At 44.5% G+C, this 27999-nt stretch overlaps 1 pseudogene across 1 annotated transcript; it reads right to left on the minus strand.

The window, feature by feature from the left end:
* Positions 1–4880: 4880 nt before the first annotated feature.
* On the minus strand, positions 4881–27236 carry LOC311128213 (homeobox protein aristaless-like 4; annotated as a pseudogene). The gene is made up of 3 exons: positions 26891–27236; positions 8446–8574; positions 4881–5201 (listed from the first exon to the last, which is right to left on the minus strand). The product of its transcript is annotated as a homeobox protein aristaless-like 4 (transcript).
* Positions 27237–27999: the final 763 nt, after the last annotated feature.

The raw sequence follows: 27999 nt of genomic DNA on the forward strand, positions 1-27999 counted from the left end.
ATTCTTTAAACTTAGGACCTTTCCATGAGAGTAGGAATATGTCTGCAGTAGCATCATTCCCACCACACAACAGCATAGAAAAATGTACAAATATTGAGCGCTGACATTGACTAAATGTGTTTTATTGATTGTTTAAAGGTCCAATGCAGCTGTTATCGCGACAACTCATTTCTGGTTAACAATAGAGTACCTTACTGTGATTTCAATTAAAATGGTCAAAAAGAAGCAAAAATAGCTTCTTAGCAAAGCGCAATTTCTCAAGCAAGAATTTTGCTAGACTGTCTGGGAGTGGTCTGAGTGGGGAGGGGAGAACTGAACACTAACTGTTATTGGCAGAGTGTGTTGGAACTCTCTTAATTGTCTATTAACTAATTTTATGGCCTGGTGATGACACCAGGCAGGTCAAAACTCCCTCCAACCTAAACAGGCTGATATTTCAGGCGATCTTTTCAAACAGCTCTTACACTGAAAGGGCATTATCATTTTCACCATTTCACAGTATTATTCCAACCTCAGTGTGGAAATATATATATATGTGTGTATATACAGAATATAGAAAACCAGGAAAATCACGTTTTTGACTGTACTGGACCTTTAAAGAATTTGGCGGGAACAATATGAAATCACTCATTGTGACAATTTAAGCTGCACTTCAATTATCCATTAAAAAAATTGTACTTTTTTTGTGTGTGTGTTTCTTAAATAAGTATGTGATGAACAACAGTTTTGCTCTCAATGCTTGTAAAACAATTTTCTAAAATATGTAAGTGCAATAACTTACTGTACTATAGTAACTCACACAGAATATATATGAGAACATGAACACAACAAGTAAAAGTATACCATCATTATTTAAAAAGCCGTACAATATAGCTTAAAGCCTCAAAAACCTTTGGAAATATTTGGAAACTCAATAAACCAAGAACACCCACCTCCTTCAAAATAAATCACTCAAATAGCAACCCACAAGTATCTCACAAAGATAAAGCAATACTTTACATCAAATTTGTAACATTTCAAGGGTCTTTGTAAATTACTGTAAATCAGTCCAATTGACATTTACATGTTTTTACATGCACACACAACACACAGTTTTATATTATAATAAGTATTTACTTATTTTATTGCCCTGCTTCAGTAGTATTAGAAATTATAGGGGTGGTGTGAAAGGTGACATCATCACCGAGGGACAGACTGGGACCCCTGCAGGCTACAACAGGATGAGCTGATATACAAAGCCGTTTCGCAAATACTTAAATTCTGCATATCTGATCAGTTAAGGCCTTAAGGTCTAAGGCAAGCTGTGCCTCGATTGGGGTAGATGAGAAAGAGAATACAGTATTTACATATTAACCTGTAATTCATCCAAGAAGGCTTCATAAGGGATTGTACGTTTCTGCAGTCTGTAACACTGAGCTTTCGGTTTTGTCCTTTTCAATCAATAGAGAACTGCAGATAACAGAAAATGTCTATAAATAAAGAAATTAAAATGTTTGCAAAAACATGACGAAAACGGTAAACAAATCAACTCCGTGTCGACCTGAGCTTCATGTGTGTTTGAGCTCTGAGAAGCACCCAACCCAGCACTGTAAACCCCCCAGAGACAGCTATAGGCCAACCTGGAGCACAGGGCCACAGGCGGCTCTGTCTGTTCTGTCACAGAATCCCAGAAAGAATCCCTGTCCACAGATGTCCCAGTGTTAATTAAAAGGCTGCAGCCTGGCTATGCGGCTGTGTATGGCCTTAGTGCCGGAGGGGCCAGGCATTCGGCCAGAGGAGTGAGAGGGAGAGATACCCAGTGCAGTGTGGGGGCTTCTTTGAAAGCTGAGCCATGACAGCTGAGGCGAAGCATGTGCGAGGCATGTTTGTTTTGCATTTATCCCCTGAGCGCAGCTGTGTGCACTGTCCTTTTCCCAGAACACCGGAACGCCGCGGCCCGTTCGCACTCCTAGCAACCCCTTAGAACGGCCTATGAGAGCACAGGGGCCCCATCTCCAAATCTCAGAGGAGCACCTCCAAACACTGAGAGACAAGCCATGTTGTCAGCAGCATGTCCATGCATTAGGCTTGAACTGCCATGTAAAACTGGATCCAATCTGAGTCGTCATTTGGAAAGGGTTTCTGACCCACTGTTTCAAGACGCTGACAGTTCATCCTGGATCATACATAACACTATATCCTAGCAGAGCTACCTAGTGAAAGGGGAAATAATGTGGCTTATGTTAGGGAATTGCAGATGGATTCTCCTCTTATGGTGCAGGGGGTATCATATTTGGCTTCAAATCTATGAGACCTTTTGTTTTGACTTGATCCAAATGGGACCTTGGAAAAACAGAAAGCCCATAATGCATAACATGATGGAACACGTCTACTATTTCTGTCACCTCCGCAAATCGTGACATGGAGCCATCGAATGCACGGATGCCAGTTTTCCCCCCGCATTGTTCCATGTCCACACTGAGGCACAGGGACGGGGGATCCGGTTGTTGCCAGGGGGGCTATGAGGGGAGGGACGGGGGATCCGGTTGTTGCCAGGGGGGCTATGAGGGGAGGGACGGGGGATCCGGTTGTTGCCAGGGGGGCTATGAGGGGAGGGACGGGGGGGATCTGTTTGTTGCCGGGGGGGGCTAGGAGGGGAGGGACGGGGGGATTTGGTTGTTGCCGAGGGGGCTAGGAGGGGAGGGACGGGGGGATCTGGTTGTTGCCAGGGGAGGGGAGGATGTGTTTGTTGCCAAAATTCAGCCTGCTCAACACAAGTCGTCATGCTAAAGCTGTCAGGAGGACAGCAGGCCGCGGAGAATGAGGAATTTATAACAACATATGTCTACTATCATTAGTAAAGTAATCATGTTGATGCAAACATAGCAATAACGTCTTGAGAACAGAATTAATTGCACTGGGTTGGCAGGGCAGATGTACATGGCTGCTAGATGCTTAGCTGTTTCACAGCTCTGTGCTAGAGTGCTATCCAGTCTTTTTCACAGCCTGCTGCTCTGACACCTCTCTCATGGGACACAGCCTCTCCACATCCTTTACACACCGTCAGGAAATTCAGCACTGAACTTACATGTGTCTCTAACAGCGTATGGCCATACATTGCATCTGGGACTGAGAGATGCATAAGAGTTTTGGAACAGAGTTTTGGAACAGAGTGGAGCTGCTAAGTGCCTGCTGATGGCGCTCTCCAAGAGGAAAATAAACAGTGAGTGAGAGATGGAATAAAGTTGTACAGTACACGTTCCCCCAAGTCCATCATGACCTGCAGCCAATTCACAGCCCTCCTTTGCCTCAACAAACTGTTTCACACGGATTCACTTCACAAGTCTCCTCCAAGTGGAAAGAAACCTGGGGTTCCTGGTATAAAACTGACCGACGGCTTATTTTGTGTGGAGAGAAAGTAATACTTCTAACAAAAGCACGAAAGGTTCTCCTCTGAGAATACCATCCCACTATAGACCTGTCAGCTCAGCTGACAGTCAAAGTGAGGCTTTGCATGAAAAGAGACAGTGGTCAACATTGACAGCCTTAGTCAGCATTTTATTATCCCCCTCAGAAACTGTCTGTATAATCTACACTGCCTCTCTGCTGTTCAAGGCTGCCGCTGGGTGTTATTTCTGGCAATGGGACTGGAGGGCACTTTTCCTGTAACTCCCTAGGTGGAAATGCGAGGTGAGGAAATGCCAAGGGAGGAAATGGCATGTCCACTTTGAATCTCCTCCTGCAAACAGAGCTGAGCCTGTCTGACGCTCCCAGGCCCTGTAGCCCCAGACCCAGCAGGCCTGCTGTGCCCCTCTCTCACACTCACACACACACACCACTTCCTTGTCCCCATCCCTCTCTGGCTCAGTGACGGCCCATCAGCGGGCCAAGTCAGCGGGGCAGGTAGGGCTCTCCGTCTGCCCGCACTTAAACAAACCTGGAATTATATCTGACATTTAAATGTTGGAAGGTCGCACCAACCTTAAGTATGCTAGTGCTGACCATGCAAACCAGAAACAGTTAGCTACCTTTGAAATGGTTTACCTCTTTCCGAAACTGAAGAATATGACTGATTTTATCAGCATTCTTTCAGTTAGTCTGACAGAGATGGATCGGCTTTGGGCTTGACCGTTACCTACACCCCTCTCCTTGAAGTAATGCTGACCAAAATGACCTAAGGAAACCCAAATGTACACACAGACCCAAATCAGGCCAAATGTATGTAAATATGTGAATATCAGTTTGCAGTTTATGTGGAGAGAATAGTTGCATTTGCACACGGTCTGACAGAAAGGGACGAGGGATTCTGTGATAAAACCAGGATCAAAAAGAATTTAAAAAATACACACTTAAAATTTAAATACCGGAAAACAAGAAGGTATAACAACACCTGAACAGAAAAAGCTATATTGACACTCAATAGCAGGTGTGTTAGCGGACGCATCTCAAGATCTGTACAAACAGCATTACCTGTATTAACTGAATAAGTGCAGGGATTGGTTCAAATCTATTCAGCTATTTTTGTTCTTTTTGTTGTATTTTAGTTTATAATTACTGTACAACCAGCACATTGTTTCCAACAAGCAACCAATTCATTTGTCTCTTGAAGGATTCTCGATTTCCTGCCTCTCACCTCATGCTTTGACTAACTGATTGACTGACTGACTGTTGTTCATCTCTGATGTCCACTGGTCTCTCCCATCAGAGACACAAAGTAAAGAAGTCCATTGTCCAGATCTCCTTTCTCTCCTCTTCAGCAATTTGCTATGGCTTTTATCATCATTAGTATTTTAGATTATCAATATTTCTGTTATAGTAGCACAGACTGCCTCCCCTCTCTGCTTTGGCTTGGTTTGGACGTGGTGGGGTTCCCAGAGGCCCGTCCTGCTGCTGTTGAGGCATCATGTTGCCCAGGAGATGGCTGCACTGTGCTCCTTGGCCTTCATGCGCAAGGCGGCGATGCTGGAGGACTTGCGGTCCGGGTCCATGCTGTTCAAATCGTACCCGTTGATCCCTGACCCCATGCCAGGACCCCCAAACAGGCTGCCCATGTGCGTCTGTCCCATGTGACCCCCAGGGTTCGGGACGCCCAGGAAGTCAGATACGCCGCTGCCGGAGTGAGGGTGAGGGGTCATACAGGACGTGACTGTGTCACAGGGCACTACGCAGCCTGGTACAGGAGACGCTCCGCTGCCGCCACCAATCCATGATGGGTTCTGGATCTGAAACGCAAAGAGAGGACAGGGTCACTTTAAATACCAAAACTATGTGGGTGAGTCAGTGCTTAGTTTTTTCAGACACCCTCTGTGGACTGAATATAATTATAAAGTAGGCCTATTGCAGAATGAAGGATGTGTGATGTGTGTGTGACAGTCCTGTTTACAAACAAAAGCACCAACCTAGGATACTCATGCAATACAGCACAAGTTGCACAATTATTTAAGGTCATGTTTAGCTTCTGCAGTAAAGTTCATCATTCGACATCGCTCACTCCCCAAAAAAGTATTATCTTGAGCACCAGTCTCCACGTGTCTCTTCCTCGGTATAGCACCCGGCGCGCACAATGGCCTAAAGACGAGGTAGACCTTTTATCGTAAAACGCTTTACAAATAGGCTAAGAAGATCAAGAAGCCTACGATACTCACCATGGTCTGTCAAATCGACTTGAATGATTAATTAACCTATCAACTCTGTGGAGCAACGTTCACATCATAGTCTACTTATCCATAGCCCAATATTTTAATGTTGAAAACCCTATTGTAGTGTTGCTGCAGGTAGATACATAAGTTGAAGGGAAAGACATTTCCCTCCTACCTCAGTCCTTCAACACCTTGCCTGTGTCACGCTCTGGCTCCGGGACTTTGTATGTTGAGCCAGGGTGTGTTCGTTTCGTTGTGTTCTGTTTGGTTGGGTTGTTCTATGTGGTTGTATTTCTTTGTTTGGATGAGTGACTCCCAATCAGAGGTAACGAGTGTCAGCTGTTTGGCTCGTTGTCTCTGATTGGGAGCCATATTTAATATGTCTGTTTTCACCTTGTGTTTGTGGGTTTTTGTTCCTTGTCAGTCATTGTCTGAGGACGTTACGTATCGTTTATTGTTTTGTATTCGTGTTTGCACTTTACTATTAAAGTATGTTCGCTCAACACGCTGCGCCTTGGTCCTCCTCATTAGACGATCGTGACAGAAAAACCCACCTTAACCAGATCAAGCAGCGTGACGAGGAGAGAGGATGGACGTGGGAGGAGATGATTGCGAGTCTGGCAAGAGGGAGAGAGGCCTGGGCCACGGGGAGGAGAGACCCCCAGGAAATTTTTAGGGGGGGGCTCACGACGTCGGGGCAGCAGGTGTACGGGTTAGAGCGGTGCAAAGCGTTGGCAGAGAAGGCCGCCAGGTTAGGGGGGCTACTGGGCACAGAGGAGAGGGAAAGTGTGGAGGCACGGCGAGAGGTACTGGGGTGTGTTACCAGTCCGGTCCGGCCCGTTCCTGATCCCTGCGTGGGGCCAGTGGTGTGTGTCCCCAGTACGGTCCGGCCTGTTCCTGCCATTCCCACCAAGGCAGTGGTGCGCGTCGTCAGCCCAGCCCGGCCTGTTCCTGCCATTCCCACCAAGTCTGTGGTGTGCGTCGACAGCCCGGCCCGGCCTGTTCCTGCCATTCCCACCAAGTCAGTGGTGCGCGTCGTCAGCCCAGCCCGGCCTGTTCCTGCCATTCCCACCAAGTCAGTGGTGCACGTCGTCAGCCCAGCCCGGCCGGTTCCTGCCATTCCCACCAAGTCAGTGGTGTGCGTCGACAGCCCAGCCCGGCCTGTCCCTGCTCCACGCACCAAGCCTACGAGGTGCGTCGCCAGTCCAGCCCGGCCTGTCCCTGCTCCACGCACAAAGCCTACGGTGTGCGTCGCCAGCCCAGCCCGGCCTGTTCCTGCTCCACGCACAAAGCCTACGGTGTGCGTCGCCAGCCCAGCCCGGCCTGTCCCTGCTCCACGCACAAAGCCTACGGTGTGCGTCGCCAGCCCGACCCGGCCTGTTCCTGCCACTCGCACCAAACCAGGGGTGCGAGTCGCCAGCCTGGTCCAACCCGTTCCTGCTACTCGCACCAAGCCAGGGGTGCGAGGCGTCAGCCTGGTCCAGCCCGTTCCTGCTACTCGCACCAAACCAGGGATGCGAGTCGTCAGCCTGGTCCAGCTCGTTCCTGCTACTCGCACCAAACCAGGGAATGGAGTCGTCAGTCCGGTGAGGCCCGTTCCTGTTCCACGCACCAAGCCAGGGGCGCGTGTCGTCAGTCCGGCTCCGACCAGCGGGGCTAGACAGGACCAGGGGTACTTTGGGGGGTTGGAGAGGAGGTGGGGATCAGGGCCGGAGCCAGAACCACCGCCGAGGAGGTATGCCCACCCAGCCCTCCCTTGTTTAGCCCTTATTGAGGCGCGGTCGCAGTCCGCGCCTTTAGGGGGGGGGTACTGTCACGCTCTGGCTCCGGGACTTTGTATGTTGAGCCAGGGTGTGTTCGTTTCGTTGTGTTCTGTTTGGTTGGGTTGTTCTATGTGGTTGTATTTCTTTGTTTGGATGAGTGACTCCCAATCAGAGGTAACGAGTGTCAGCTGTTTGGCTCGTTGTCTCTGATTGGGAGCCATATTTAATATGTCTGTTTTCACCTTGTGTTTGTGGGTTTTTGTTCCTTGTCAGTCATTGTCTGAGGACGTTACGTATCGTTTATTGTTTTGTATTCGTGTTTGCACTTTACTATTAAAGTATGTTCGCTCAACACGCTGCGCCTTGGTCCTCTCTAACCAACGATCGTGACAGCCTGGCTGTTTTAGTAATCTCCATGCTTCCTGTCACCCTCCTCCACAGACGGAGAGAGAGATGCGGTGGTCAGGGAGCTGATAGGGATGTGGGTGTGGGGGTGGGGGTGTTTGAGATGGGGGCCGGGGTAGTGGTGCTGGATACTCGCATGGAGTGGCCAGATGTGCACAGAGCTGCATTCCACAGCATCACACACACACACACACACACACACACACACACACACACACACACACACCTGCCCTCTGACCCTCTGTGCAGATGAATAATAAATGGAGGGTTCTCTGGGTCTATGTGAGGGTGTGTCTGGCCTGTCACTGGAGCCAGGCTGACCTCACTCTCTGGGGGGCAGACAGAGAGAGGAGAGAACAGGAAGAGGAGCTGCCTCATCTGGGCTTGCTGATCTGTCATTGCATCACAGAGAAAGGCCTCCCCCTCAGCTTGAACTGCTCTCTCAAATCCTTTGTCTGTAACACCCATAAGATGTAAGTAACCCCACTCTGCTCCTCCAAGGCCTCCACCATGATAGCTGATGGGTGATGAGCATTCTGGCACAAATGGTTGCTGTGTTTCATCCAAACTTAAACAAAATGTAAGCATTTTGTTTGAGCATTTGAAAAAAACGCTATATAAATACGTTCAATTACTGTATTATTTATTATTATTTTTACCTGTGCATAGTTCTCAGGTCTGGCTAGAAGAGGCAGCTCGTACGCTGTGGAGAAGTGTGTCCTGACTTGCTGCATCTGACCAAAGCGCTCCCTCTTCCTCCATTTGGCTCGGCGATTCTGGAACCACACCTGCTGGGCAAAGGTCAGGACTGAGTCACATAGTCACATAGGATCCATAGATACCTATAGTTACATTTTTAGAGCATAGTTCAAAGAAGAAGATAGTCATACATGTTTTCCCTGAACATCCAATAGAACTCAAATAATATGTAGGCCTACAGTACAATATACATAGCACATAACTTGCACAAACACTGTTGTGATTATAATTGTGGCGCTGCTCCGTGTCTTTGAGCTGTAAGGGGAGGAAAGAGACTGCCATGTGTCTCTTAGGCCTGGGGCTCAGTGTGTCAGTGAGGCTGGGTGAACTGTGGGTAAACACTGTACAGCAGCGTGGTCAGGCACCTGAGAAACAGTCCAGGAACCTCCAGGGTTGGCCTCACAGGGCGCTCATAGAGAAGGGGAATCTCTCTGCCCCTCAGCCCTGGGCCTTGGCCCGTGTGCATAGCTTATTTTTCACAGTCTCCCTCTCTCAGAGAAAGCAGAGACCTGGCTGGAGTTTGACGTCTGGGGGAGTTGACAGGCCATGTGAAGGCCTCCTCTGAGTTCCCCTCCTATCAGCGCCATCAGCAGCAGGAGGCAGGAGGTTGGAGGTGGAGATGTGGAGGGGAGATGGGGGAGTGGGGGAGTCAGTGGGGGCCGGGGCGGAGTTAGTACTGGACCAGTAATCCTGAAGCTTTAAACTATAACTTTCCACCACATCTCAGGAGAATGCCTTTCTGATAGATGCAAATAACACTATTCTTTTCTCTATGGAAAAAGGGTTCTGAGGATCACAGCCAAACGACTGTGCTATCTGCACAGACATCAATGTGCCGAAACTCTTAGTGGAAAAAAGTGAAAGTATGCGCTGCTCTGTAGATAAAGCAAGCTATTCTTAAGCTTAAAGTCTCAAAAGCAGCCAGAAATTCCTTTCCCTGTGATCCCTCTTCCTCTCAGATTAACTCCATCTATTTATTGATTCGCGAAGTGGAGGCCTATTCAAAGGGAGCGCCTCCTTTGTTTTGCAATCTTGATTTGTCACAGAGTTTGAACTTGGTTCTGAGGATGAGCCTTTGGTCAATTAGTTTGTGGTTTACACAGCAACTGACGTGCAATTTTCCCTTTCCGTCAACCAAGTACACACACACGTGTGTACGCACACACACACACATACACACACACACACACACGCACACACACACACATACACACATACACAGACTTTTGGAGGTATAATTAAAAAGAGGGTGAAGTAATAAATCCGTTGGTCTGATTCCCTGGGCGGGGTGTGCAATCAGAGAGGAGAAGAGAGGAGAAAGGAAGGATTACTAGGCCTCTAATACAGACAATGTGGAGAGGAGGTTTTCACTTGAGTACTCAAAACAAAACGTTTACAGACTCTTCCCTCCGTTCCTTTGTCTTCTGACAGGAACAGGCCAATTTTCTCATAACAAAAGTGTGCTGTAATTACCTTTGACATCTGAGCCTAAAACGGTTGTTTATTGAAAGCATTATTGTGTTTAAATTTCCATCAAAGCTGGTGAAAGTGATCTAAATAGAGTCAGTCTCAGATGGGCTTAGGCCTGGCGCCCTCCCCCACACAACGTCATAGGGCCTATCTCAGAGCTGGGTAACCTGATATCAGCCTGACTGTGATTGCACTTAATGTCAAGGCACAGAGCACAGAGAGCACTGTCCCTAAGCTTCACATCGTCTGTTTAGAAAGCTTTACTCACTGATTACACTGATACAGGGAATACATGGGCAGTATATGGTATCAGAACATTTTTGTGAGAGAGAACAAAAGTAGCACATTTCCCCCCCTTTTTCTTTCTGCCCCCCTGACATTATTTCTATCTCTCCTCTGTCATTTATTTATTTATTTATTTATTTCACTCACTCACACTCTTCCTCCCTCTATAAATCGGAGTAGGGAATTTGGGAAATTGAAAAGTGACATGGGAGAATGTTCAAACCAGAGCTTGTTTTCATTTTCTGTTTAATTTCCTGACCCCTAAACCCCTGGCTTTCCGATGCTCCCCCCTCCAACCCAGAGGAGCCACACAGACAAGACGCTCCCTCCTCACCTCTCCTCTCCTCTCACTGCTGTCATCTGTCTCTTTCCTTCTCTCTCTGTCTTCATGTCTTTCTTTCAACAGTCTCATACAACCCAAATACTCATTAGCTTCTATTGCCAATGAAGCCCCTCATCAACTACAATTATAAATGATGTGGAGAACAGATTGTAAAGAGTACGCTATGATAGTTGGATGGACTCACTCCTTGGTTCACATGCACCTTCTCCCTTTGTGTCTTTTGACAGTGACCCACCAGTAGAGCTGTTGATCATGTTGGGACAGTGAGTATCTATCTGCCAACAGATACTGTTTGTTTGTGCTTTCTGTCCGACTTCTCCCTAGACAGGTTCTGTTCCACAGAGCTAAGTGTTTGTGTGTGCACACTGGGTAGTGACAGTAATTGGTAAAGACGTTGACAGCTAAAGTAGCTTAGAGACTTACTATGAGGCTTTAGTTCTGTTCCAGCACAGAGAGAAAGAACACAGAAATGCCAAACTGTCCTGGCAGGGAAGCTGCATGGGGATACAGCCACTTTGAAGTCAGAGACCAGCTTTGAGGATTGATAATCTGCCACTGCTGTTTCCATACTATAGCACGGCCCAAATGGACCTGCAAATAGTACACAATGGGGGGTATACAATGACTAAGTATTTCTACCTTGTATAGTTACCCAGCTGAATGAGCACAACATCTAATATCTAATATCATATTTACATGATTTGTTATTATGCTTTCTGATGGGTTGCTGTCCTGTTTTATATGAACTAAGGTCTGTAGTTTGGTCCTTAACTCATATTGGCATTTCATTTAGCCTTATATACTCCATGTCAAACAACGTCCAGCAGCCTCAGAGCTGTGGACTGACAGCAAGGTAGTCTGAGAGACGTGATGTTATTGAAACCCTTGACCTGTGACCTGTAGATGTATCTGGAGTGCATATGACTCAGAGCTCAACCGACTTCCTCCCTTTGAAACCAGTAGACAGAAAAAACAAACATTTCTCTGGCTAACGTTTATAGTCAGGCAAGTTTACAAGCTCCTCTTGTTCAGTCTCGTTAAGTGGACTAAAGAGAGGGTATTTCAGTTACAATCTGAAAAACACTGCCTTGACCAGGAAGTATTTGTTTGGAAATCTATTGACAACCACAAAACTGAAATCTCAGTGGAATTCCAATCGACCAAAACGTACAGTACTATGAGCTTTATAGCAGGACAAATTCTTGTGGATTTAGTTGAACAGTTTGTCCACTTTAGATGCAGAATTCATGAGGTGTGAAGCTCCTTTTTTCTGAGTAAAGTTCTTTGACTGATGAGGCATCTTGTGTCTTTTATCTTTTAACTTGAATGGTTTAAGAGGGCCAGTGGGAGAGCTTAGGCTGTAAAGGGCCCAGCTGAACCAGCCCTCTTATAGCTAGAGGAATAGCATACCTTCAGAGAGAGAGAGAGAGTGGGGGGGGGGGGGGGGGGGGGGGGGCTCTAGGCTGAATTACAACCCTCTGGCTTCAGGGACTTCCTGTGTTTCACTGTGAGGGGTTTCTTGCCACTGCGCCAGCACATGTCATATAAAGACCCGATCCAGCCTGATCTCATCCCTCAGACTCTTTCACAGAGCACTTGCTCTCTTTACTTTCACATGACGTTTGTATTTACAGATATTGGTGTCAGTGTTGTACTGTATATTCTGGCATGTTTCCTATGGATTAGTGCATGATGGTTGCTGCGAACCTCACAACTTACCAGAGGCTCAGGGGAAGGTTTTCACACCTACCCACGAGACCATGGGAGGGACACATTCTTTCCTGAACAGGATGTTAATGAAAGAAAAACACAATGAATCCAAGGGCTTTTGGTAGACTTTGTGTGTGTGTGTGTCTGTATCTGTGCTCCGAGCGAGGGGGGTCTCATCAGCTATCCACCAATGCTGGAATGCGGCAGTAGTCATGGACGGATTATATGTAAATCAAAGGGGAAGGTCACAGGAAGGTTGTATGTTTGTAGCCCCAGACCTGGTTAGCCACTTGCAGTACTCAGTTCAGAAGTCCAGGGGTTCAGGTGCAGGCTAGGTTGTGGAGCTGAGTAGAACCAAGCATGTCTCCTCATATGTGGATGAAGGTCTGCTCCCTTGACAGTGAACATATGAGGCCCAGCTCCAGCCTCAGCCCCTGGGGGCCCCCTGCCCTGCGTTGGCCACTACTCCCCTACTCCCACATTACCAGATAACTCTCACTCTCACCCTGGTGGCTTGGTGACGTTATCTCTCCAAAGCCACAGATGTTGAGGGATTAATGTGGTTCTATCCACAGTCTCCTAATCATTAGCTGTGTCCGGTTTTTGTTAAAGTCCTCTCAATAACATACAGCCGCCATCTGATTCGAGATAGCATTGGTCATTGTTCTTGTTTGGCTAGTCGTGGCCTAAAGGAAAGGATGCTCAAGTTTAGAACTCTACCAATTGTTCTTCTGTGTATAATGGTGATCATCACTGTTATTGATGTGTAATGAAAGTGATACTGCTAGACTGAAGTCACAGATCTTCACAGAACCTGAGTAAGTAGTGGTTAGCAGTAGAGTTCCGCTCAGGTGAACCAGTCTTACCTGTACACGGGCTTCAGTCAGGTCAGTCCTGAGGGCCAGTTGCTCGCGGGCGTACACATCAGGGTAGTGGGTCTTCTGGAAGACCTTCTCCAGCTCCTCCAGTTGGTAGCTGGTGAACGTGGTGCGGTTACGCCTCTTCTTGCCCTTGTTGCTCTCACCCTCGCCCTTGTCCATGGGGCTGGCCATGTCCGAGCCCGGTCGGTCCGACGGGCCCTTCACGCCTTGATCCTTCACACTCAGGTAGCTGCCGTCCATCCCAGAGGGGTCAGAGTTCGGGGTCAGGTCAGAGTCTGTCAGTCCTGAGCTATCTTTACCTGGAAAGAGGATGAGAGAAGTAAGGTGTTAGAACACATTATATCTAGCACTGTGCTGAATAATTATGGATTTGGTTATCATTGACATCATATGTGTTGGGACTGACGTGCAACAGAAAACTAATTTAGACTGTGTTTACAGTATTATGTAGCACAAGCACAAGGACCAAATGACTCTTGCACCATGTTGTTCTTTGAAAGCTTCCTGGTCAGTTAGTTCCAGGTCTGGACTCTGGTTCAGGGTGTGGTTAGGAGTGTGTGTATAAGCTGTGTGACTGCCAGAACACTCCTTCCATACTGCTGCTCATAAATCATGGAAACAGACACCCTGGCAGGCAGTAATTGCAGACTAATAGAAAATTACAGGTTTTCACATTTCTCTCTCTCTCTCAGTATGGTTGGGGTTGGAGTCAGGTCTTACGCTGGGGGAACTCAGGTCTTCAACGCAGGCGTGGGCTGGGCGTGGTCTGTGGTGCGGTTGCAAGCTGAAGCTCACTTAGTAACACAACCAAACTAACCCGGCAACAAGAGTGTCAGTGGCAATCTGCTGGACAGTAATTTGTAGCGATGGGAAACACACACAGCAGCCTAGCCGTGAAACCTCAGTCAGCCTACTGATCATAAATTCCCATGATGCTGTCTGTGCCAGTGTGCCGTCTCATTCATTATTCCGCTACATCACCAATCCTCTGTGCCCTTACTGCCCTCCCTGCCTGTGGATCATTAAACTCTCTCCATTACGGCTTCTATTAAGGGGTCTGTTTGGGGTCCTGGGAAGGCAATGTGTTGTCATACTCACTCAAATGAACTGCAAACCCTCCCCCTTTGGCTCTAGAGTGTTCAAGGGGGTATAGAATATTGTTTGGGGTCCAAGCCAAACCTCACATCTGCCTCTCAACCCCTCTGCTTGGTGATGTCCCCTCTGGCTCAGTCTAGTGGTGAGTCCAAGCACTACGCTCCCCTCTGTTTAGCTTAGCTCTAAGAGACAGGGAGTTATTTTAGGGAGCCCAGGGTTGGGACGTGCTCATTTCTTATCTGAGGCTGGGGTAAAGCCTTGTCAAGTTAGAGCCATGGGGTGTAGGTGTGCATGTGAGCTTCTGGTGTGCATACTGCTCTCAACACAGCAGGGCAGCATGCCCTCCGGCCCTCCACACAGAGCCTTGTTGGGTAATGTGCTGTAAGGTGAGGGGACCTGATAGCTCATCTGATGATACACACACCCCCGGTCCCCCGCCCTACACACACATCTTTCAAGGACTTGGGTAAAGGGAGCTGGGTAACCATGCGAACGCTAAACCGCATAACAGTCAATGACACCATCAGAAATACAAGCCTTGTGTTATAAGATTTGTTTACTGCAGGGGCCACACTTAGGGAAAGCCCACTTCCTACCATAGCACTGTAATTAAGTTGTTCACTTATACCAATCAATGTTGCACTGTTATGTTTCACCCGTCTGATTCTCAAAACCTCCAACTACTGTAAGTTAAAGCTTTTCCCTCAGAGTTGGATATGAGGAAAAAGATTACTCCTGGTGTTGGTAATTAATCGTGAGGGTCTGATTTGAGCCGTCTCAGCAGCACGCTCACTCTCTCTGGCTGTGTCAGTTTGCCTTCCCTGGGCTGCTGCCGAGCACCCTGGCCACTGTGGACTGTCAGGCAGGCAGACAGCATCGACCGGGGCCCGGGCCCTGGCCAGGGGTATAATGGCTCCCACATTGCCTGCTGCCTGCCCAGGACTGACACATCCTGTTAAGCCTGAGAGGAGCGAGCTCAACGCATTTACCAAAACGTAAATCATTTCTAGTTATTCCCTCATATGCCCTGCACCAATGGTCCCAACAAGGCAAGGCTGTCAGGCTGTTTGAAATCAAGGGCTCTCTGCTGATCAAAGGCTCTTGTTTATGCCCTGTGTCATTGATGGTTTTTGTTGTGACAATCTCCCACTTGTTATCCGTGTGGTGGGTCGTGGCTGAGAGGCGAGACATACTCCACTGCCCAAGGTCAACAGCAGTGGGACCTCCCGGGGGCTGGGCTATATGGATGAGGAACATGAGAAAGTCTTACTGCAGGATACCCATGCAGTGGAGGGAGCCCTGAGTGAACATAGCCATTAAAGGCTAATGTTGAATTGTTTCTTCCTGTTAACAGAGTTGGGTTAGTAAAAGACGGGTAGAAGGAGATATGCCTGTAGAGAGAAGCCCACTGAGAGTAATTGGCATGGAGAGGTCCATCTGAAATAGCATAGGTAATATTTTCTCCACCTCTCCTATGGAAGTAAAGAGCTTATCAGTCATCACTAAATGCAGTATCATGATCACTGATGGGGGAGGCAGACATTTCCTTTTAGCATCATGGTGGATTTTCCTGAAGATAACTAATCCTCAGACACTTCCACCTTAGCTGATTGGATTACACAATCATATTTGGGCTTAGTGAAAGTATGATATGTTATATACTATATAAAGCAAAGACACTTCTGTCTCTATGCCAGGATATGTTCTGACATGCTGCTGTAATTTATCAGTGGTTACAGTTAACCCCCCTCTCATTTTCACCTTTCACCTTTTATACAGATCTAGATCTCAGCATCCCTGATACAACACTTGGAAGCAAGCAGACAATAAACTCCTCAGTCCCTTCCACTAAAACCTCATAGCATGCGTGTTTCCCATTTAGAGGAATCTGCTCTACAACAGTGTTTTGAAACGCAACCACTGATTTTTTTCTTTTTTACTTTGCATCCAAGATTCCACATCAGTTTCAATTACAGCTCTCTGACGGAGAGAGGCAAGTCTGGAGCCCATTGTTCTTTGTCTTCCCCAACCCTGTTAGGGATCTGACATACCAAGTCTACAGTGACTGTACTACTGCTGTGATCTAAAATTGAAATAGCTTCCCTGTTCCTTTCCAGTTGTATAACTGCTGTCTTATGCTATTTGTATGTTTGATTAAAGTTAGAAATAATGAGATGTGATACAAAACTGTTGCTGTGTCGAAGTACAAGGTAGTTCAGAACTGAAATCTTAATATTATTATTTACAATGTCAAGGAAACAGAATACTCTACAAAATCAGTCCAGATCTGACCAAGCTGAAACCAAGAGGGTCTGAAAGGAGAGTTCATCAGTGGGTGAGAGAGAAGAGGGGTGAGGTTAAATCAGAGAACTAATTGGCAGTTTAACCTTAAGAGTATTCACACCTGCCTGCAGAGCAACACAGGGTCTTGTAAACCCCTTTTAATAGCGTCTACATTTCCCCATAGAAAATGTCTTCAAACGTAATTTTATATTTTGCACTGTAAGTCATTAAAAAAGATGTGTCCACAGAAAATGTCAAAATAAGAAAAAAGATGGTCATGTTAGAGTAATAAATATGATCATCATAGCAGCTATGCTATGAGGGGTAAATGACAATAGTCCCTGCCCTTGGATATCAGTGCTGGACCCCTTAAAGTTAGCAAGGGTCAGACCTTCACTGGGGACAGACGCTAAGTTGCTGTCGAAAACGAGAGGGGAACATCAAAGTGTAATTTAACTGGCAGTAAAGCGACAGGACGCCTCCCCAGCCTCTTTATTGAATAGAATGGCTAGGGTCAGCTCACAGCATTTAAAATAAACACTATAAATTAGACACCCTGCGGTGACCGAGAGCGATTAATGGCAGAATATTCCCAAACCCGAAAGAATATCCCAAAATATTAGAAAACATAAATAAAAGAGATTAAGTGTGTGTAGTCTAGGCTTGATAGATCCCTGTTTTGACTGGACCCAGGGAGCAGAGGAAATTTGTGTAAGCTGTTTTCTCTGCTAAGCATTTATTTGTAACTCAAATTTGGTTTGTTTTCCCTTCTTAGAATATGGATTGAATCGTAATGGGAGGCTTTGTGCTCTGAAGTCCCGCCAACTCTGTGAAGTCCTCTCTTCCTGCCAGTTCCGCTGGCTGTGAGGCTGTTACATAAAGACAGAGACACTAACTAACACAGGTAGTGGATGGAGAGACTGACTGGTGTGTTGAGATGTAAACTTTGTCATGCCTACATCATGACAAATGAAAGTGATGTGAGAGACATTGATCCCTTTTATTGCAGCCTGTGAGTGTCACCACAAGGAATTAGCATGGGGAGAGCCTTATTAGCAAGCCCTCTGCCTACACTGCCATTTGCAAAACCAGAGCTAATCGCCTACCCAAAGGCAGATGGAGTCAAGTCTCAGCAGTTCTTACAAACCAGTCCTTCTTAAACGATCTTGTTTCTGGTCAGGAGCACCATGACACCACTACGAATAGCACCGCAGTATGAGTAGGCTATGGTGTCAATTGCAGTCCTTGAAACAGGTCAAGGTTAGCCTAAGCTGGTGCTCACTAGGCCCATGCCTTTCTCATATCACTGCTGCACTCTCATATGCCTGCCGTCGTAAACAAAACCTCAGCTCACGGATGAAAAAGTTCCATAAGTACCTCTCTGACTAGCTTATAGCTACAGTAGTTTGGGAGCATCTGATAGGTAAGCGTCCACTTTGAAGTCAAACACTGACTGTGCTGAGAGGGATGATTCATCCCATCAGGCTGCTGTGAAGTGCACACGCTGCGCCAAAAAACAACTGCTATGGGAGCGTATCCATAAAGCCTGAGACACTGATCAATCATCCCTCTCTCTCTCTTCAATGTTCTTCATCTGTCTGAGAGTCTCTCTCAGGCCCTAGAGCACGGCAGGATGTCCACTAGCCTGAGACTGGGCTGGGCTGGGGCTACTCAGTGCCTTTTCCACAGTTTGGCTAGCTCTAAAACAAGGTCAAGACAGTGTTAGACAATTACACATAAGACAAAGGAATAAAGCTCTATTTGTCTTTCTGAAACCAACTTATTACCATATCTGGAAACACTTTCCCCTGCCCTTATACCCATGTAAATACACAGTAATAACTGTAACAACACCGTAACTTCCATTTTGCTAAGTTGTGATGGAGATATAATACCCAGTGTAACGCAAAGTTCATGCAAAATAATATTTCACTGCGTATGCTGTGGTTTTAACCAGTACTGTACTAAAATGACTAAAAGAAAGAAAGTCTACATGTTCCAATAGATTTGAGGTTATTTGAATGAGTGCAGAGGGAGACCCCCTGAGAGGGGACGGCCTCTTAATGTGAGATCCTCTCAGTTTATCTAACAGTTGACGTTATATTCCCTCCTCTTTTCCCAGTGAGGTCTGAATCTCTCGGGTGATGTTAAAAACCACAATGAAGCAAACATACATTTTTACGAGTGCACTGGAATGCCATAATAAAAAACAGAGGTTGGTCACTGTCCTTTTAGCATAATGTGGATTCCACTTTAAGACACTGATATAGAAGCTATCTAACAATAGCATTGTTATACTGAAGTAAATACAATGTGGAAAGAGCACTAGATTGTCCTTGGTGGTACACATTTCTAATCACTTGTAACTAAGCAAAAATGATCCTCTGCTTGTGAAATAATACATAATTTCATATAGACTTCTTAAAATTCTTTACATGCAGCTCCCATGTGAACTTACATACTACTCTGTCATTAGGAAACACCACATGAAATCATGTGATTCAAAAAGCAACATGCTTATAATTTCAGCTTGTGATGGGTGCCAATGCCCATGCCAATGGACATGCTAACTTTTTACTACACTATAACGTCTGAGTAAATGTATCCGCAGTAGGTGATATTACAGACTCTAATCTTCTGAGATATTCTTTGTGCTGTACGTCTGATCAGTAAGCATCCTCTGAGGGCCTCAACTATGGAGGGTTTAGTTACACAGCAGAGGAACAGACTGCCGGACTGAGAGAAGCCTGGAGTAGGAGGTTCGCTGTAGCCCTGTCGCACTCCGGCCGGCAGATTGAGCCTAATGTAAATTGCTGTGCCAAAATATGAGCTAACTGGTAAAATGATCCTAGGTTCTTGTCACCTCTAGTCATGTCAGCAACCTGCTGAAGTATGCCCTGGTTCTCCAGGCTTCACAGCACTTCCATGGCTGCTTTCTATTACCCGCTGCTCAAATAAATCAGCACAGACGGACAGAAAGAAAGGCTCAAATGGTTGTGCTGTACTAAAGACGGTAGAGAGAGATACGGCAGCAGATTGTGTTTTGGTGGCTTCAGTCTAGATTGAAAGGATCTCACAGGACAGTTTATTCACACCTCCTATATCCTCCCTCTCTTTGAGTGAAAACACGATATTGTAACCGCAACTATATACCAAATGCTTGTAATGTCACAACAAAGGATCTTCCTCTCTCCGTCTATAGCTCACGAATAGTTCATTGGAAAAGCTCTTGGAATGTTAAGGTAAATAGTTATCCAGACTACAAATGTTGCGGGAAAAAAATTGTGTTTCTGTTTGGATTCCTTTGGGCTTTAGATCGATTCTCTCTGGAGAATTTGGGGGTCCAGCTCTTCTAAAAAGGGCAGGAAACCAGAGTTAAAGGTCTCTGTGTCCTGTCCTTAGGGAGGACGGTCAAACACCATAAGAGGAAAACTCCTGTTGCTTCAAGAAAAATACAAAAAAAAGAGATTGATGTTCCTAGTTTAGAGGTTATGTTCTCAATGAGTACTCTGACCACTTTTGACATTGCAGAGAAGTCAAGGATAGCTATCTCTGACTATGTGCATTGTTTGTGTGTGTTAAACCAAGTCAAGAAATTATATATTTTTCTTATATATTTTAATGTAAAACAACACAATCCCCCAATTTAAAGGCCACCTGTTGTCAGATTTTATCAGGTTGAATTTTGGCCACTCTCCCTTAGATGTTCAGAGCCAGGCCCTAAATATCCTCCTACCTGGAGGAGAGGAGTCTGGTTTATGGAGCCTTGGTGTCCAGTGGAGTCTACAGGCTTTTATCACTGCATGTAGACTCGGCTAGGAAAGGGACTGCTCTCCCCTACTGCTAATGCACTGACCTTGTATATGTTGTCCCTGAAGTAGCATACTGTTGGTCCAGTGCTGCTGGACCTGAGTGAACCTCAATGTAACTGCACTGTTGGGTCGTAGAAAGTGTCCCATTGTTTCATCTTAAGAGGTTTGTATGGAGGAATGGTTGAAACCATGCCATTTGTTACCCTATACTGTTTTGGAGCAACAGTTTTTACCATCATTCAATGGTGGAATAGAAAACCTGTAGGAAAATCTAAAGGGTTCAAGCTGTCATTTACAATTTGGTTGACAAAACATTACATTTCACTTTGCCTCATTTCTTAGTTGCAGGCACAAAGTATTTGTTTCCTTCCTGTTACAGTATGTAAATATGTGCAAGCGCAGTACAGCATGTTAACGTCCACAAAATCATTCACTGATCCTTTCAATCACCTGCAACCCACCCCATAACCAAATATTGTATTGGTGACATGTTGTGTGTTTGAATGCAGCACTTGTTTAGCAAGGACTGCCTGTGGTTATGAGGGGCTGGCCTTTGAAAGTATGACAATAACTGGGGGAAGTGCTTATGTACATCTGAGTCACATTAATGGTGGAGGTCTCCTGTAGTGCTGAGGTTTTCCTGCCTGCTCTTTAACGCTCGCTCTATCTGAGGAGTCAGCCATACCTTTGGTCAGGCAAAGCTGCTGCAAGGGTGACGGGCCACTGTAAAAACATGCATGGTCTACCCAGCCAGGGTCCTCCTGTGATACCATATTCAGGGTTTCCCAAACTTGGCCCTGGGAGCACCTTTTGGTTTTTTGTCCTAGCACTATGCAGCTGATTCAAATAACCAAAGCTTTATGATGAGTTGTGTAGTGCTAGGGCAAAAAACTAAACGTGCACCCATAGAACATCACGTTTTACTGGGACCTTTGTTTTGAAAGGTCATATAACAATTTTGAGTGGTCTTATCATGGAAAGAATATAGTTGTATATTGTCGAATTCGAATGTGTCATCTGTTGTAAAATATTAGATATGTCCTTTGGTGTAAACTTCCTTTTTAGTGGCTGACTTATTGCTTCAATAAGATACATTAGGATGGCATCATTAGGCTAAGTATTATTTATGGCGGTTTGTTTGGGATTAACAGCAGAAATAATTTTCTTTACATCTACCGATGTTATGTAGACTACAGGTCACTGGCAAGTTCAACCGAACGCAAAAAGAAACAAACTCCCTTGAAATCTCCCGAAAACAGCGCTGGTATTATCTTCAAGGGCCCCCGCGGTGGCTAGCGGGAAATATTGTAAAGACTGTGGCTCCAGGAATTTCTGCCTACCTGCTTAAACCTGATTGAAGTAATAACTCACAAAGTCCCCGTTGAATTACCTGCCATGACTTATACCTGTGGTCGAAACCAATAAGGCTTCCAAGACCAGGTTCAGGGTCTTTAAAACGTGACCCCAAATAAGATATCGTGAGTGATTATGTGATCTGGTAAAAAAAAAAATAATAATCTTCCACGGACACAAACGCATTCCATTGCAAATATGACCCCGAGTTGATAGGAAAGTGTGACAATGTGTTTGGTTTTTTAGTATAGGATTATGTGATTCAAACGCACTTTCACATCGATTATTCAATTTTCAGTCCGTGTCTATACGTTTTCATTAGTTGACTTTGTATATGCCGAGCATATTCGTCATTTCTTACAGGTCTCGGCCTGGTCTTTTACGCGCTATATTAAGCACGCATCTCCTGTGAGTCATTACGTACCAAAGGTTACGCAAGGCCATAACACAGGATTGGAAATGTAATATATGAAAAACAGAATATTATGTTTAATTTGAATAACTTGTAGGCTTAATGTTATAGGCATACCACGTTTGGCGCCCGTACGTAATGTGCTTAAATGACCAATGCAGAAAAGACTGCACATAAGGGTTCAAGTTTGGATCGGAGTATTTACTCATTTATTTCAGGTGAATATTTTCTTGTTCAGAATTATCTAAATGATCTAAATATTGGAAGCTATATAATGACTATGTAACAGGCAACTTGTTGCTTTTTGAATAATAACTTGTTGCTTTTTGAATAATAAAGACGTGCATACGGTAAATTACTTCTAATTCATCATAATATGCTCATTGGGTTAACTATTGTTTAGCTATTATTATTATCATTAGTGGTAGTATTATTATTTCCATTGATTCCCAGCAGTGATCAATCAGTCGCATACTCTTGACAAAGCAAGTGTCTCGTGTTATTGTGTTGTTGTCTAAAGTTATTTGATTAAACCAAAGAGATTCGATAACATCTGCACAGCAGACCATCATTAAATCTTATATTGATGGCTATGCTATGTTACGTCACCCGTTTCAACTAATTATGTTGCGAGGAAAAGACTGATTGGTTTATATGCTTTCATTAAGGTTTACAGGAATCCTATTCTGGCACGTTAGTGGCATATTTTCAGTGCCCAGCCCGCCTCCGTAACTCAGCTGTAAATACTTAATAATGTAATAATACAATTACGACTGTTATGATGATGATGATGATGATAGCTTAGTCATCAACAATAATATAATCTTTATCCTCATTAATATCATCCTGCTCCTCATCATGGTAGCCATTAGCCAATAATAAGAACAGCATGGAAAAGTTTAACTAAAGTTTCTTCATGTGCACTTTTTCTCACGTTGGCCCGTTAGACCAGACAATTGATCAATGTCTTCTCCTTGACAGCAGTGATTCAGTGCTTTCGCTTTTATATTGACATCTCAACTCTTTATATCCTCTTTGGTTGTGTCCTCCTTTTTTCATTTTCTCGAAGGACTGGACTCCTGTCGTTTACACTAGATATTCATTAGAAGGACTGGACTCCTGTCGTTTACACTAGATATTCATTAGAAGGACTGGACTCCTGTCGTTTACACTAGATATTCATTAGAAGGACTGGACTCCTGTCGTTTACACTAGATATTCATTAGAAGGACTGGACTCCTGTCGTTTACACTAGATATTCATTAGAAGGACTGGACTCCTGTCGTTTACACTAGATATTCATTAGAAGGACTGGACTCCTGTCGTTTACACTAGATATTCATTAGAAGGACTGGACTCCTGTCGTTTACACTAGATATTCATTAGAAGGACTGGACTCCTGTCGTTTACACTAGATATTCATTAGAAGGACTGGACTCCTGTCGTTTACACTAGACATTCATTAGAAGGACTGGACTCCTGTCGTTTACACTAGATATTCATTAGAAGGACTGGACTCCTGTCGTTTACACTAGATATTCATTAGAAGGACTGGACTCCTGTCGTTTACACTAGATATTCATTAGAAGGACTGGACTCCTGTCGTTTACACTAGATATTCATTAGAAGGACTGGACTCCTGTCGTTTACACTAGACATTCATTAGAAGGACTGGACTCCTGTCGTTTACACTAGATATTCATTAGAAGGACTGGACTCCTGTCGTTTACACTAGATATTCATTAGAAGGACTGGACTCCTGTCGTTTACACTAGACATTCATTAGAAGGACTGGACTCCTGTCGTTTACACTAGATATTCATTAGAAGGACTGGACTCCTGTCGTTTACACTAGATATTCATTAGAAGGACTGGACTCCTGTCGTTTACACTAGACATTCATTAGAAGGACTGGACTCCTGTCGTTTACACTAGACATTCATTAGAAGGACTGGACTCCTGTCGTTTACACTAGATATTCATTAGAAGGACTGGACTCCTGTCGTTTACACTAGATATTCATTAGAAGGACTGGACTCCTGTCGTTTACACTAGATATTCATTAGAAGGACTGGACTCCTGTCGTTTACACTAGACATTCATTAGAAGGACTGGACTCCTGTCGTTTACACTAGATATTCATTAGAATATCTGTAGTAGTGATTCATTAACAGGTTTGGTGAAGTCTATACTTTCGTTCAATCGAACCGTTTCCATGCATGGTTTTTTTATCCGATTCTTACAAGTGCAAATTGATGTTAGTATATTGATGGAAATTGTTAAGTATTCTAATTTCATTCTATAATTTCAGTAATCTGACATTTAAATTTAATTTGGATGTTGTTTGTGCTAGCAGCACTGTCCAGTGTCCATATGTTCACTGTGCATGCATCTTTAGTGTCGATTTTTTCTTCTTCTATTAATTGATCCGGAAAAACGGAAAATACATGTTATTGTTATGTTATAAGTCAGATGTAATGGGGATTACATTTTAACTTTCTAAATTGCACAGATAGATGGAAATATTCTTAAATTTCCCTCACAGAGGGAATGCAACGCACGCGCCTGGTTGACGTTCTAACATGACAGCACAGCATCCATTATTTAGAAGGAAAAATGAAGGATTATTGAAATTGTAGTGCTTTTATACTTATTCTTGCGCTACATTAAAGTTAATGTTACCTACAGCGTTCAATAAACTATCATGTGTTTCGATCAATGTATATGTGCTCTTACTTTTTGTAATAAAATATTTGAAGAATGTGGGTTTAAATGAAGGAACGTTGGACATCTTTGATCTAAATGTAGCCTAAACCTGAGACAGAATTGGGCCAAATTGAATTAAAATGTTTTAGAAATGAGCTAACTACGCTAACGTTAATAGCAATTAGTTTATAGACACTTCAAAATGTGAGACTGAAATAATTATTTGGCAGAAAGTCTTATTTTTTTAGCACTGCTTTAGTCTTGTTCAAGTAAACCATTTTCTTGAGGATTCATGGCCTACGTATCGAATATCATCTGGCTTTGGTCACTGACTTCTCAACAGTAAACAACAAATGAATCACGTTTGAAATTTGTAATAACTCCTACAATTTTTCTTAGCACTTGCCACTCTCCTGAGAGAGGTTCCGTAAAGTTTTTACCGCTGTATTTGATGCTTCCCTCCAGTTCATCATCTGAGAAGCCGCTGTATGTCCGTGGGTTTTCATCTCACCCACAAGTTGCTCGCAGATGGTTAGAGAAAGCGTTGGATTTTGCGGTATTTGTGTTAAATTTATAGCATGGGCGGATTTTCCTGCGCTCAAGATGTGCCCTTTGCTAAACCTCTGCAGAATATCTTCAACATGAAGATATTGTTGGGTAATTCAGTAGAGGGGGTTATTTCTTATTCAGATGGAAGAGTTGCATGTAGGTATTTTATGCATCATATAGGCCTATTCATTTTACGCAAAGCAACTGTGGGTTTCCAGTTACAAAGTTAAAGGTTGTATTCCCCTGTAGCTCAGTTGGTAGAGCATGGCGCTTGCAACGCTAGGGTTGTGGGTTCGTTTCCCACGGGGGGCCAGTATGAAAATGTATGCGCTCACTAACTGTAAGTCGCTCTGGATAAGAGCGTCTGCTAAATGACTAAGATGTATTTCCTTGTCAAATAAACAAATATTGCTTAGGAACTTGTGATCCGTTATATTGTATTGTATGGTCATACAAAAATCTATAAGGTCACCAATACCCATGTCACGCTAACGCAACGTTTCTACAGGCTACTGTCGGCCAGAGGCCTTTACAGTGTTATTTTGTCAGGTCAGCAAATCAGGCTGTTTGATCAGCAATGTTCAGTTCACCATAGGCTATCAGTTTGGCCAATATTTTCTATAAGAATCGGATTATCTTTACCTTGATATCATATAGGTGCCGAAACATGTGTGTGTGTGTGTATGTGTGTGTGTGTATCATCGATAGATTCTTAACATTTGCAAACTCCCCCAATATCTATTGCTCATGAGAAAATATTGAGTAAGTAGCCTATAGATTTAAAGAGACTAGGGATAATAACAATATTAGTCCGCTGATAAACTATTTCCCATATTAAAGTCAATTCGACGCTCGGTAATTTTTCATGCTTGAAAACGTGTTAATTCAATTGTCCGATTCAGATTCAATATTAAGGATTGTAATGCAGATTATCGCATTAAATACAGCCTAATTTAATTCAATCGTCAAAGGGAAAATGTGATAGTCGTAATTGTGTTACAGGGGATGGTTGTGGCCGTAATATTGGTAATAAGTTGTGAAGTCCAGCACATTGACTTTGTAAAGACTCATGCATTGACAAATGTTCGTATGCGATTAGTGATATTATCCTAACACCCGGAATGATAGCAGACGTGATTACTTCACCCGTTTCTTTTATTTTATCATCGGTTCTGGTTATTGGAAGGAATTTCTCAACTTACAGGAAACTGTTTACGAGGCATGGGGAGACAGGCAAAACGTTCCCAACTTTGAGAAGAAAATACGCAAAACATCCCTCATAAGTGGGGGCATAGTAAGTCAAGTGAACAGATATTTACACCGAGCAGTGTATACAGAACACAAGCACAATTTCTGTCGTCATTTGATGTGGTTTCTCTACAAGGGTAAACAACACAGGACACGGGAAATCTCAGTTTGTTCGAAATAGAACTGTGGTTTACTCACCATAGCAGGGAATGAGCGCTCCGTTGTGTCCGCTTTCTTGGTGCAGTTTGCTTCCTTCAGGGGGGGTTTTGCAAGAAGATCTCTGCATGAAGAGGTGGTATTTGTTAAAGGTGCCTTCCCCAGCGGTGGCATCCAATGACTGGCACTCCTGTTGGAATGGGCTCCGAGACTTTTCTCCGTAAGCCTGACCTTTGTTGGGCAGGAAAGTGGGACTGTATTTGGTGTCACTCGCTTGGAATGTCCTAAACGGGTTCGTCGGATGATCCCTACCTTGCGGTGCAGAGGGGCTATAATATGAATCCATGGATGTCATATCACAGTATGAGACGCACGTCTCGGCGTTCATGCCTAAAAAAAGTTACTGGGAGAAAAAGACGTCCAAACTTTTTTCTTTCTTTCCGTTTTGGAAAGGGAAGCAAACAGATAACCTCACTCTCTCTCGCTCTTCCACATACGGATGAACACACACACATACACACTGTCACGCACACACACATACACTGGCGCCGCAGCTGTGTTTGGTTATAAAACGATTCAGATGTTTTCCAGGAACCACTCGCTGACCAAAAGCTAAAAACTCCCCTTAAGGTTTAGAGGAGTATCAAAAATGCGTCTTTCTTCAGAAGATGCAACCCAGATCTCCCCGATACACACTACCTAGAGCTGTGCGGACTTTAAGTCAAGACCTCTCCGGAGTGATTATGTTGATGAAATGAATGGGTGAGGTCAGACCTTTCCTCAGAAGAAAAAAGTTTTTTTTTTTTTTTTTTATATGTGGGGGGACTTAACACATGACATTAATGTAATTAGGGTATGAATATATAACTAATTGTAAGTGAAGGGCAACATCGAGAGCGCAATTTTATGGTTGATTCGCAATGGTTCGTCAAGAGGGGACTTCTTCCAGACAACTGAGATCTCGACACATACAGGACAATATAGCCTATCTATGTTTCATGTGTATTGTGTGATTTGTGACACGGAGAACTATTCTATTTTTTTCTGGTTTCTATTTATTTGTTTGAGAGTAAACCTAAAGTTGGTAGAGCATGGCGCTTGCAACGCCAGGGTTGTGGGTTCGTTTCCCACGAGGGGCCAGTATGAAAATG

The sequence above is a fragment of the Coregonus lavaretus genome (genome assembly GCF_964263955.1).
Source record: "Coregonus lavaretus genome assembly, chromosome: 4".
In the NCBI taxonomy this organism is placed as follows: domain Eukaryota; kingdom Metazoa; phylum Chordata; class Actinopteri; order Salmoniformes; family Salmonidae; genus Coregonus; species Coregonus lavaretus.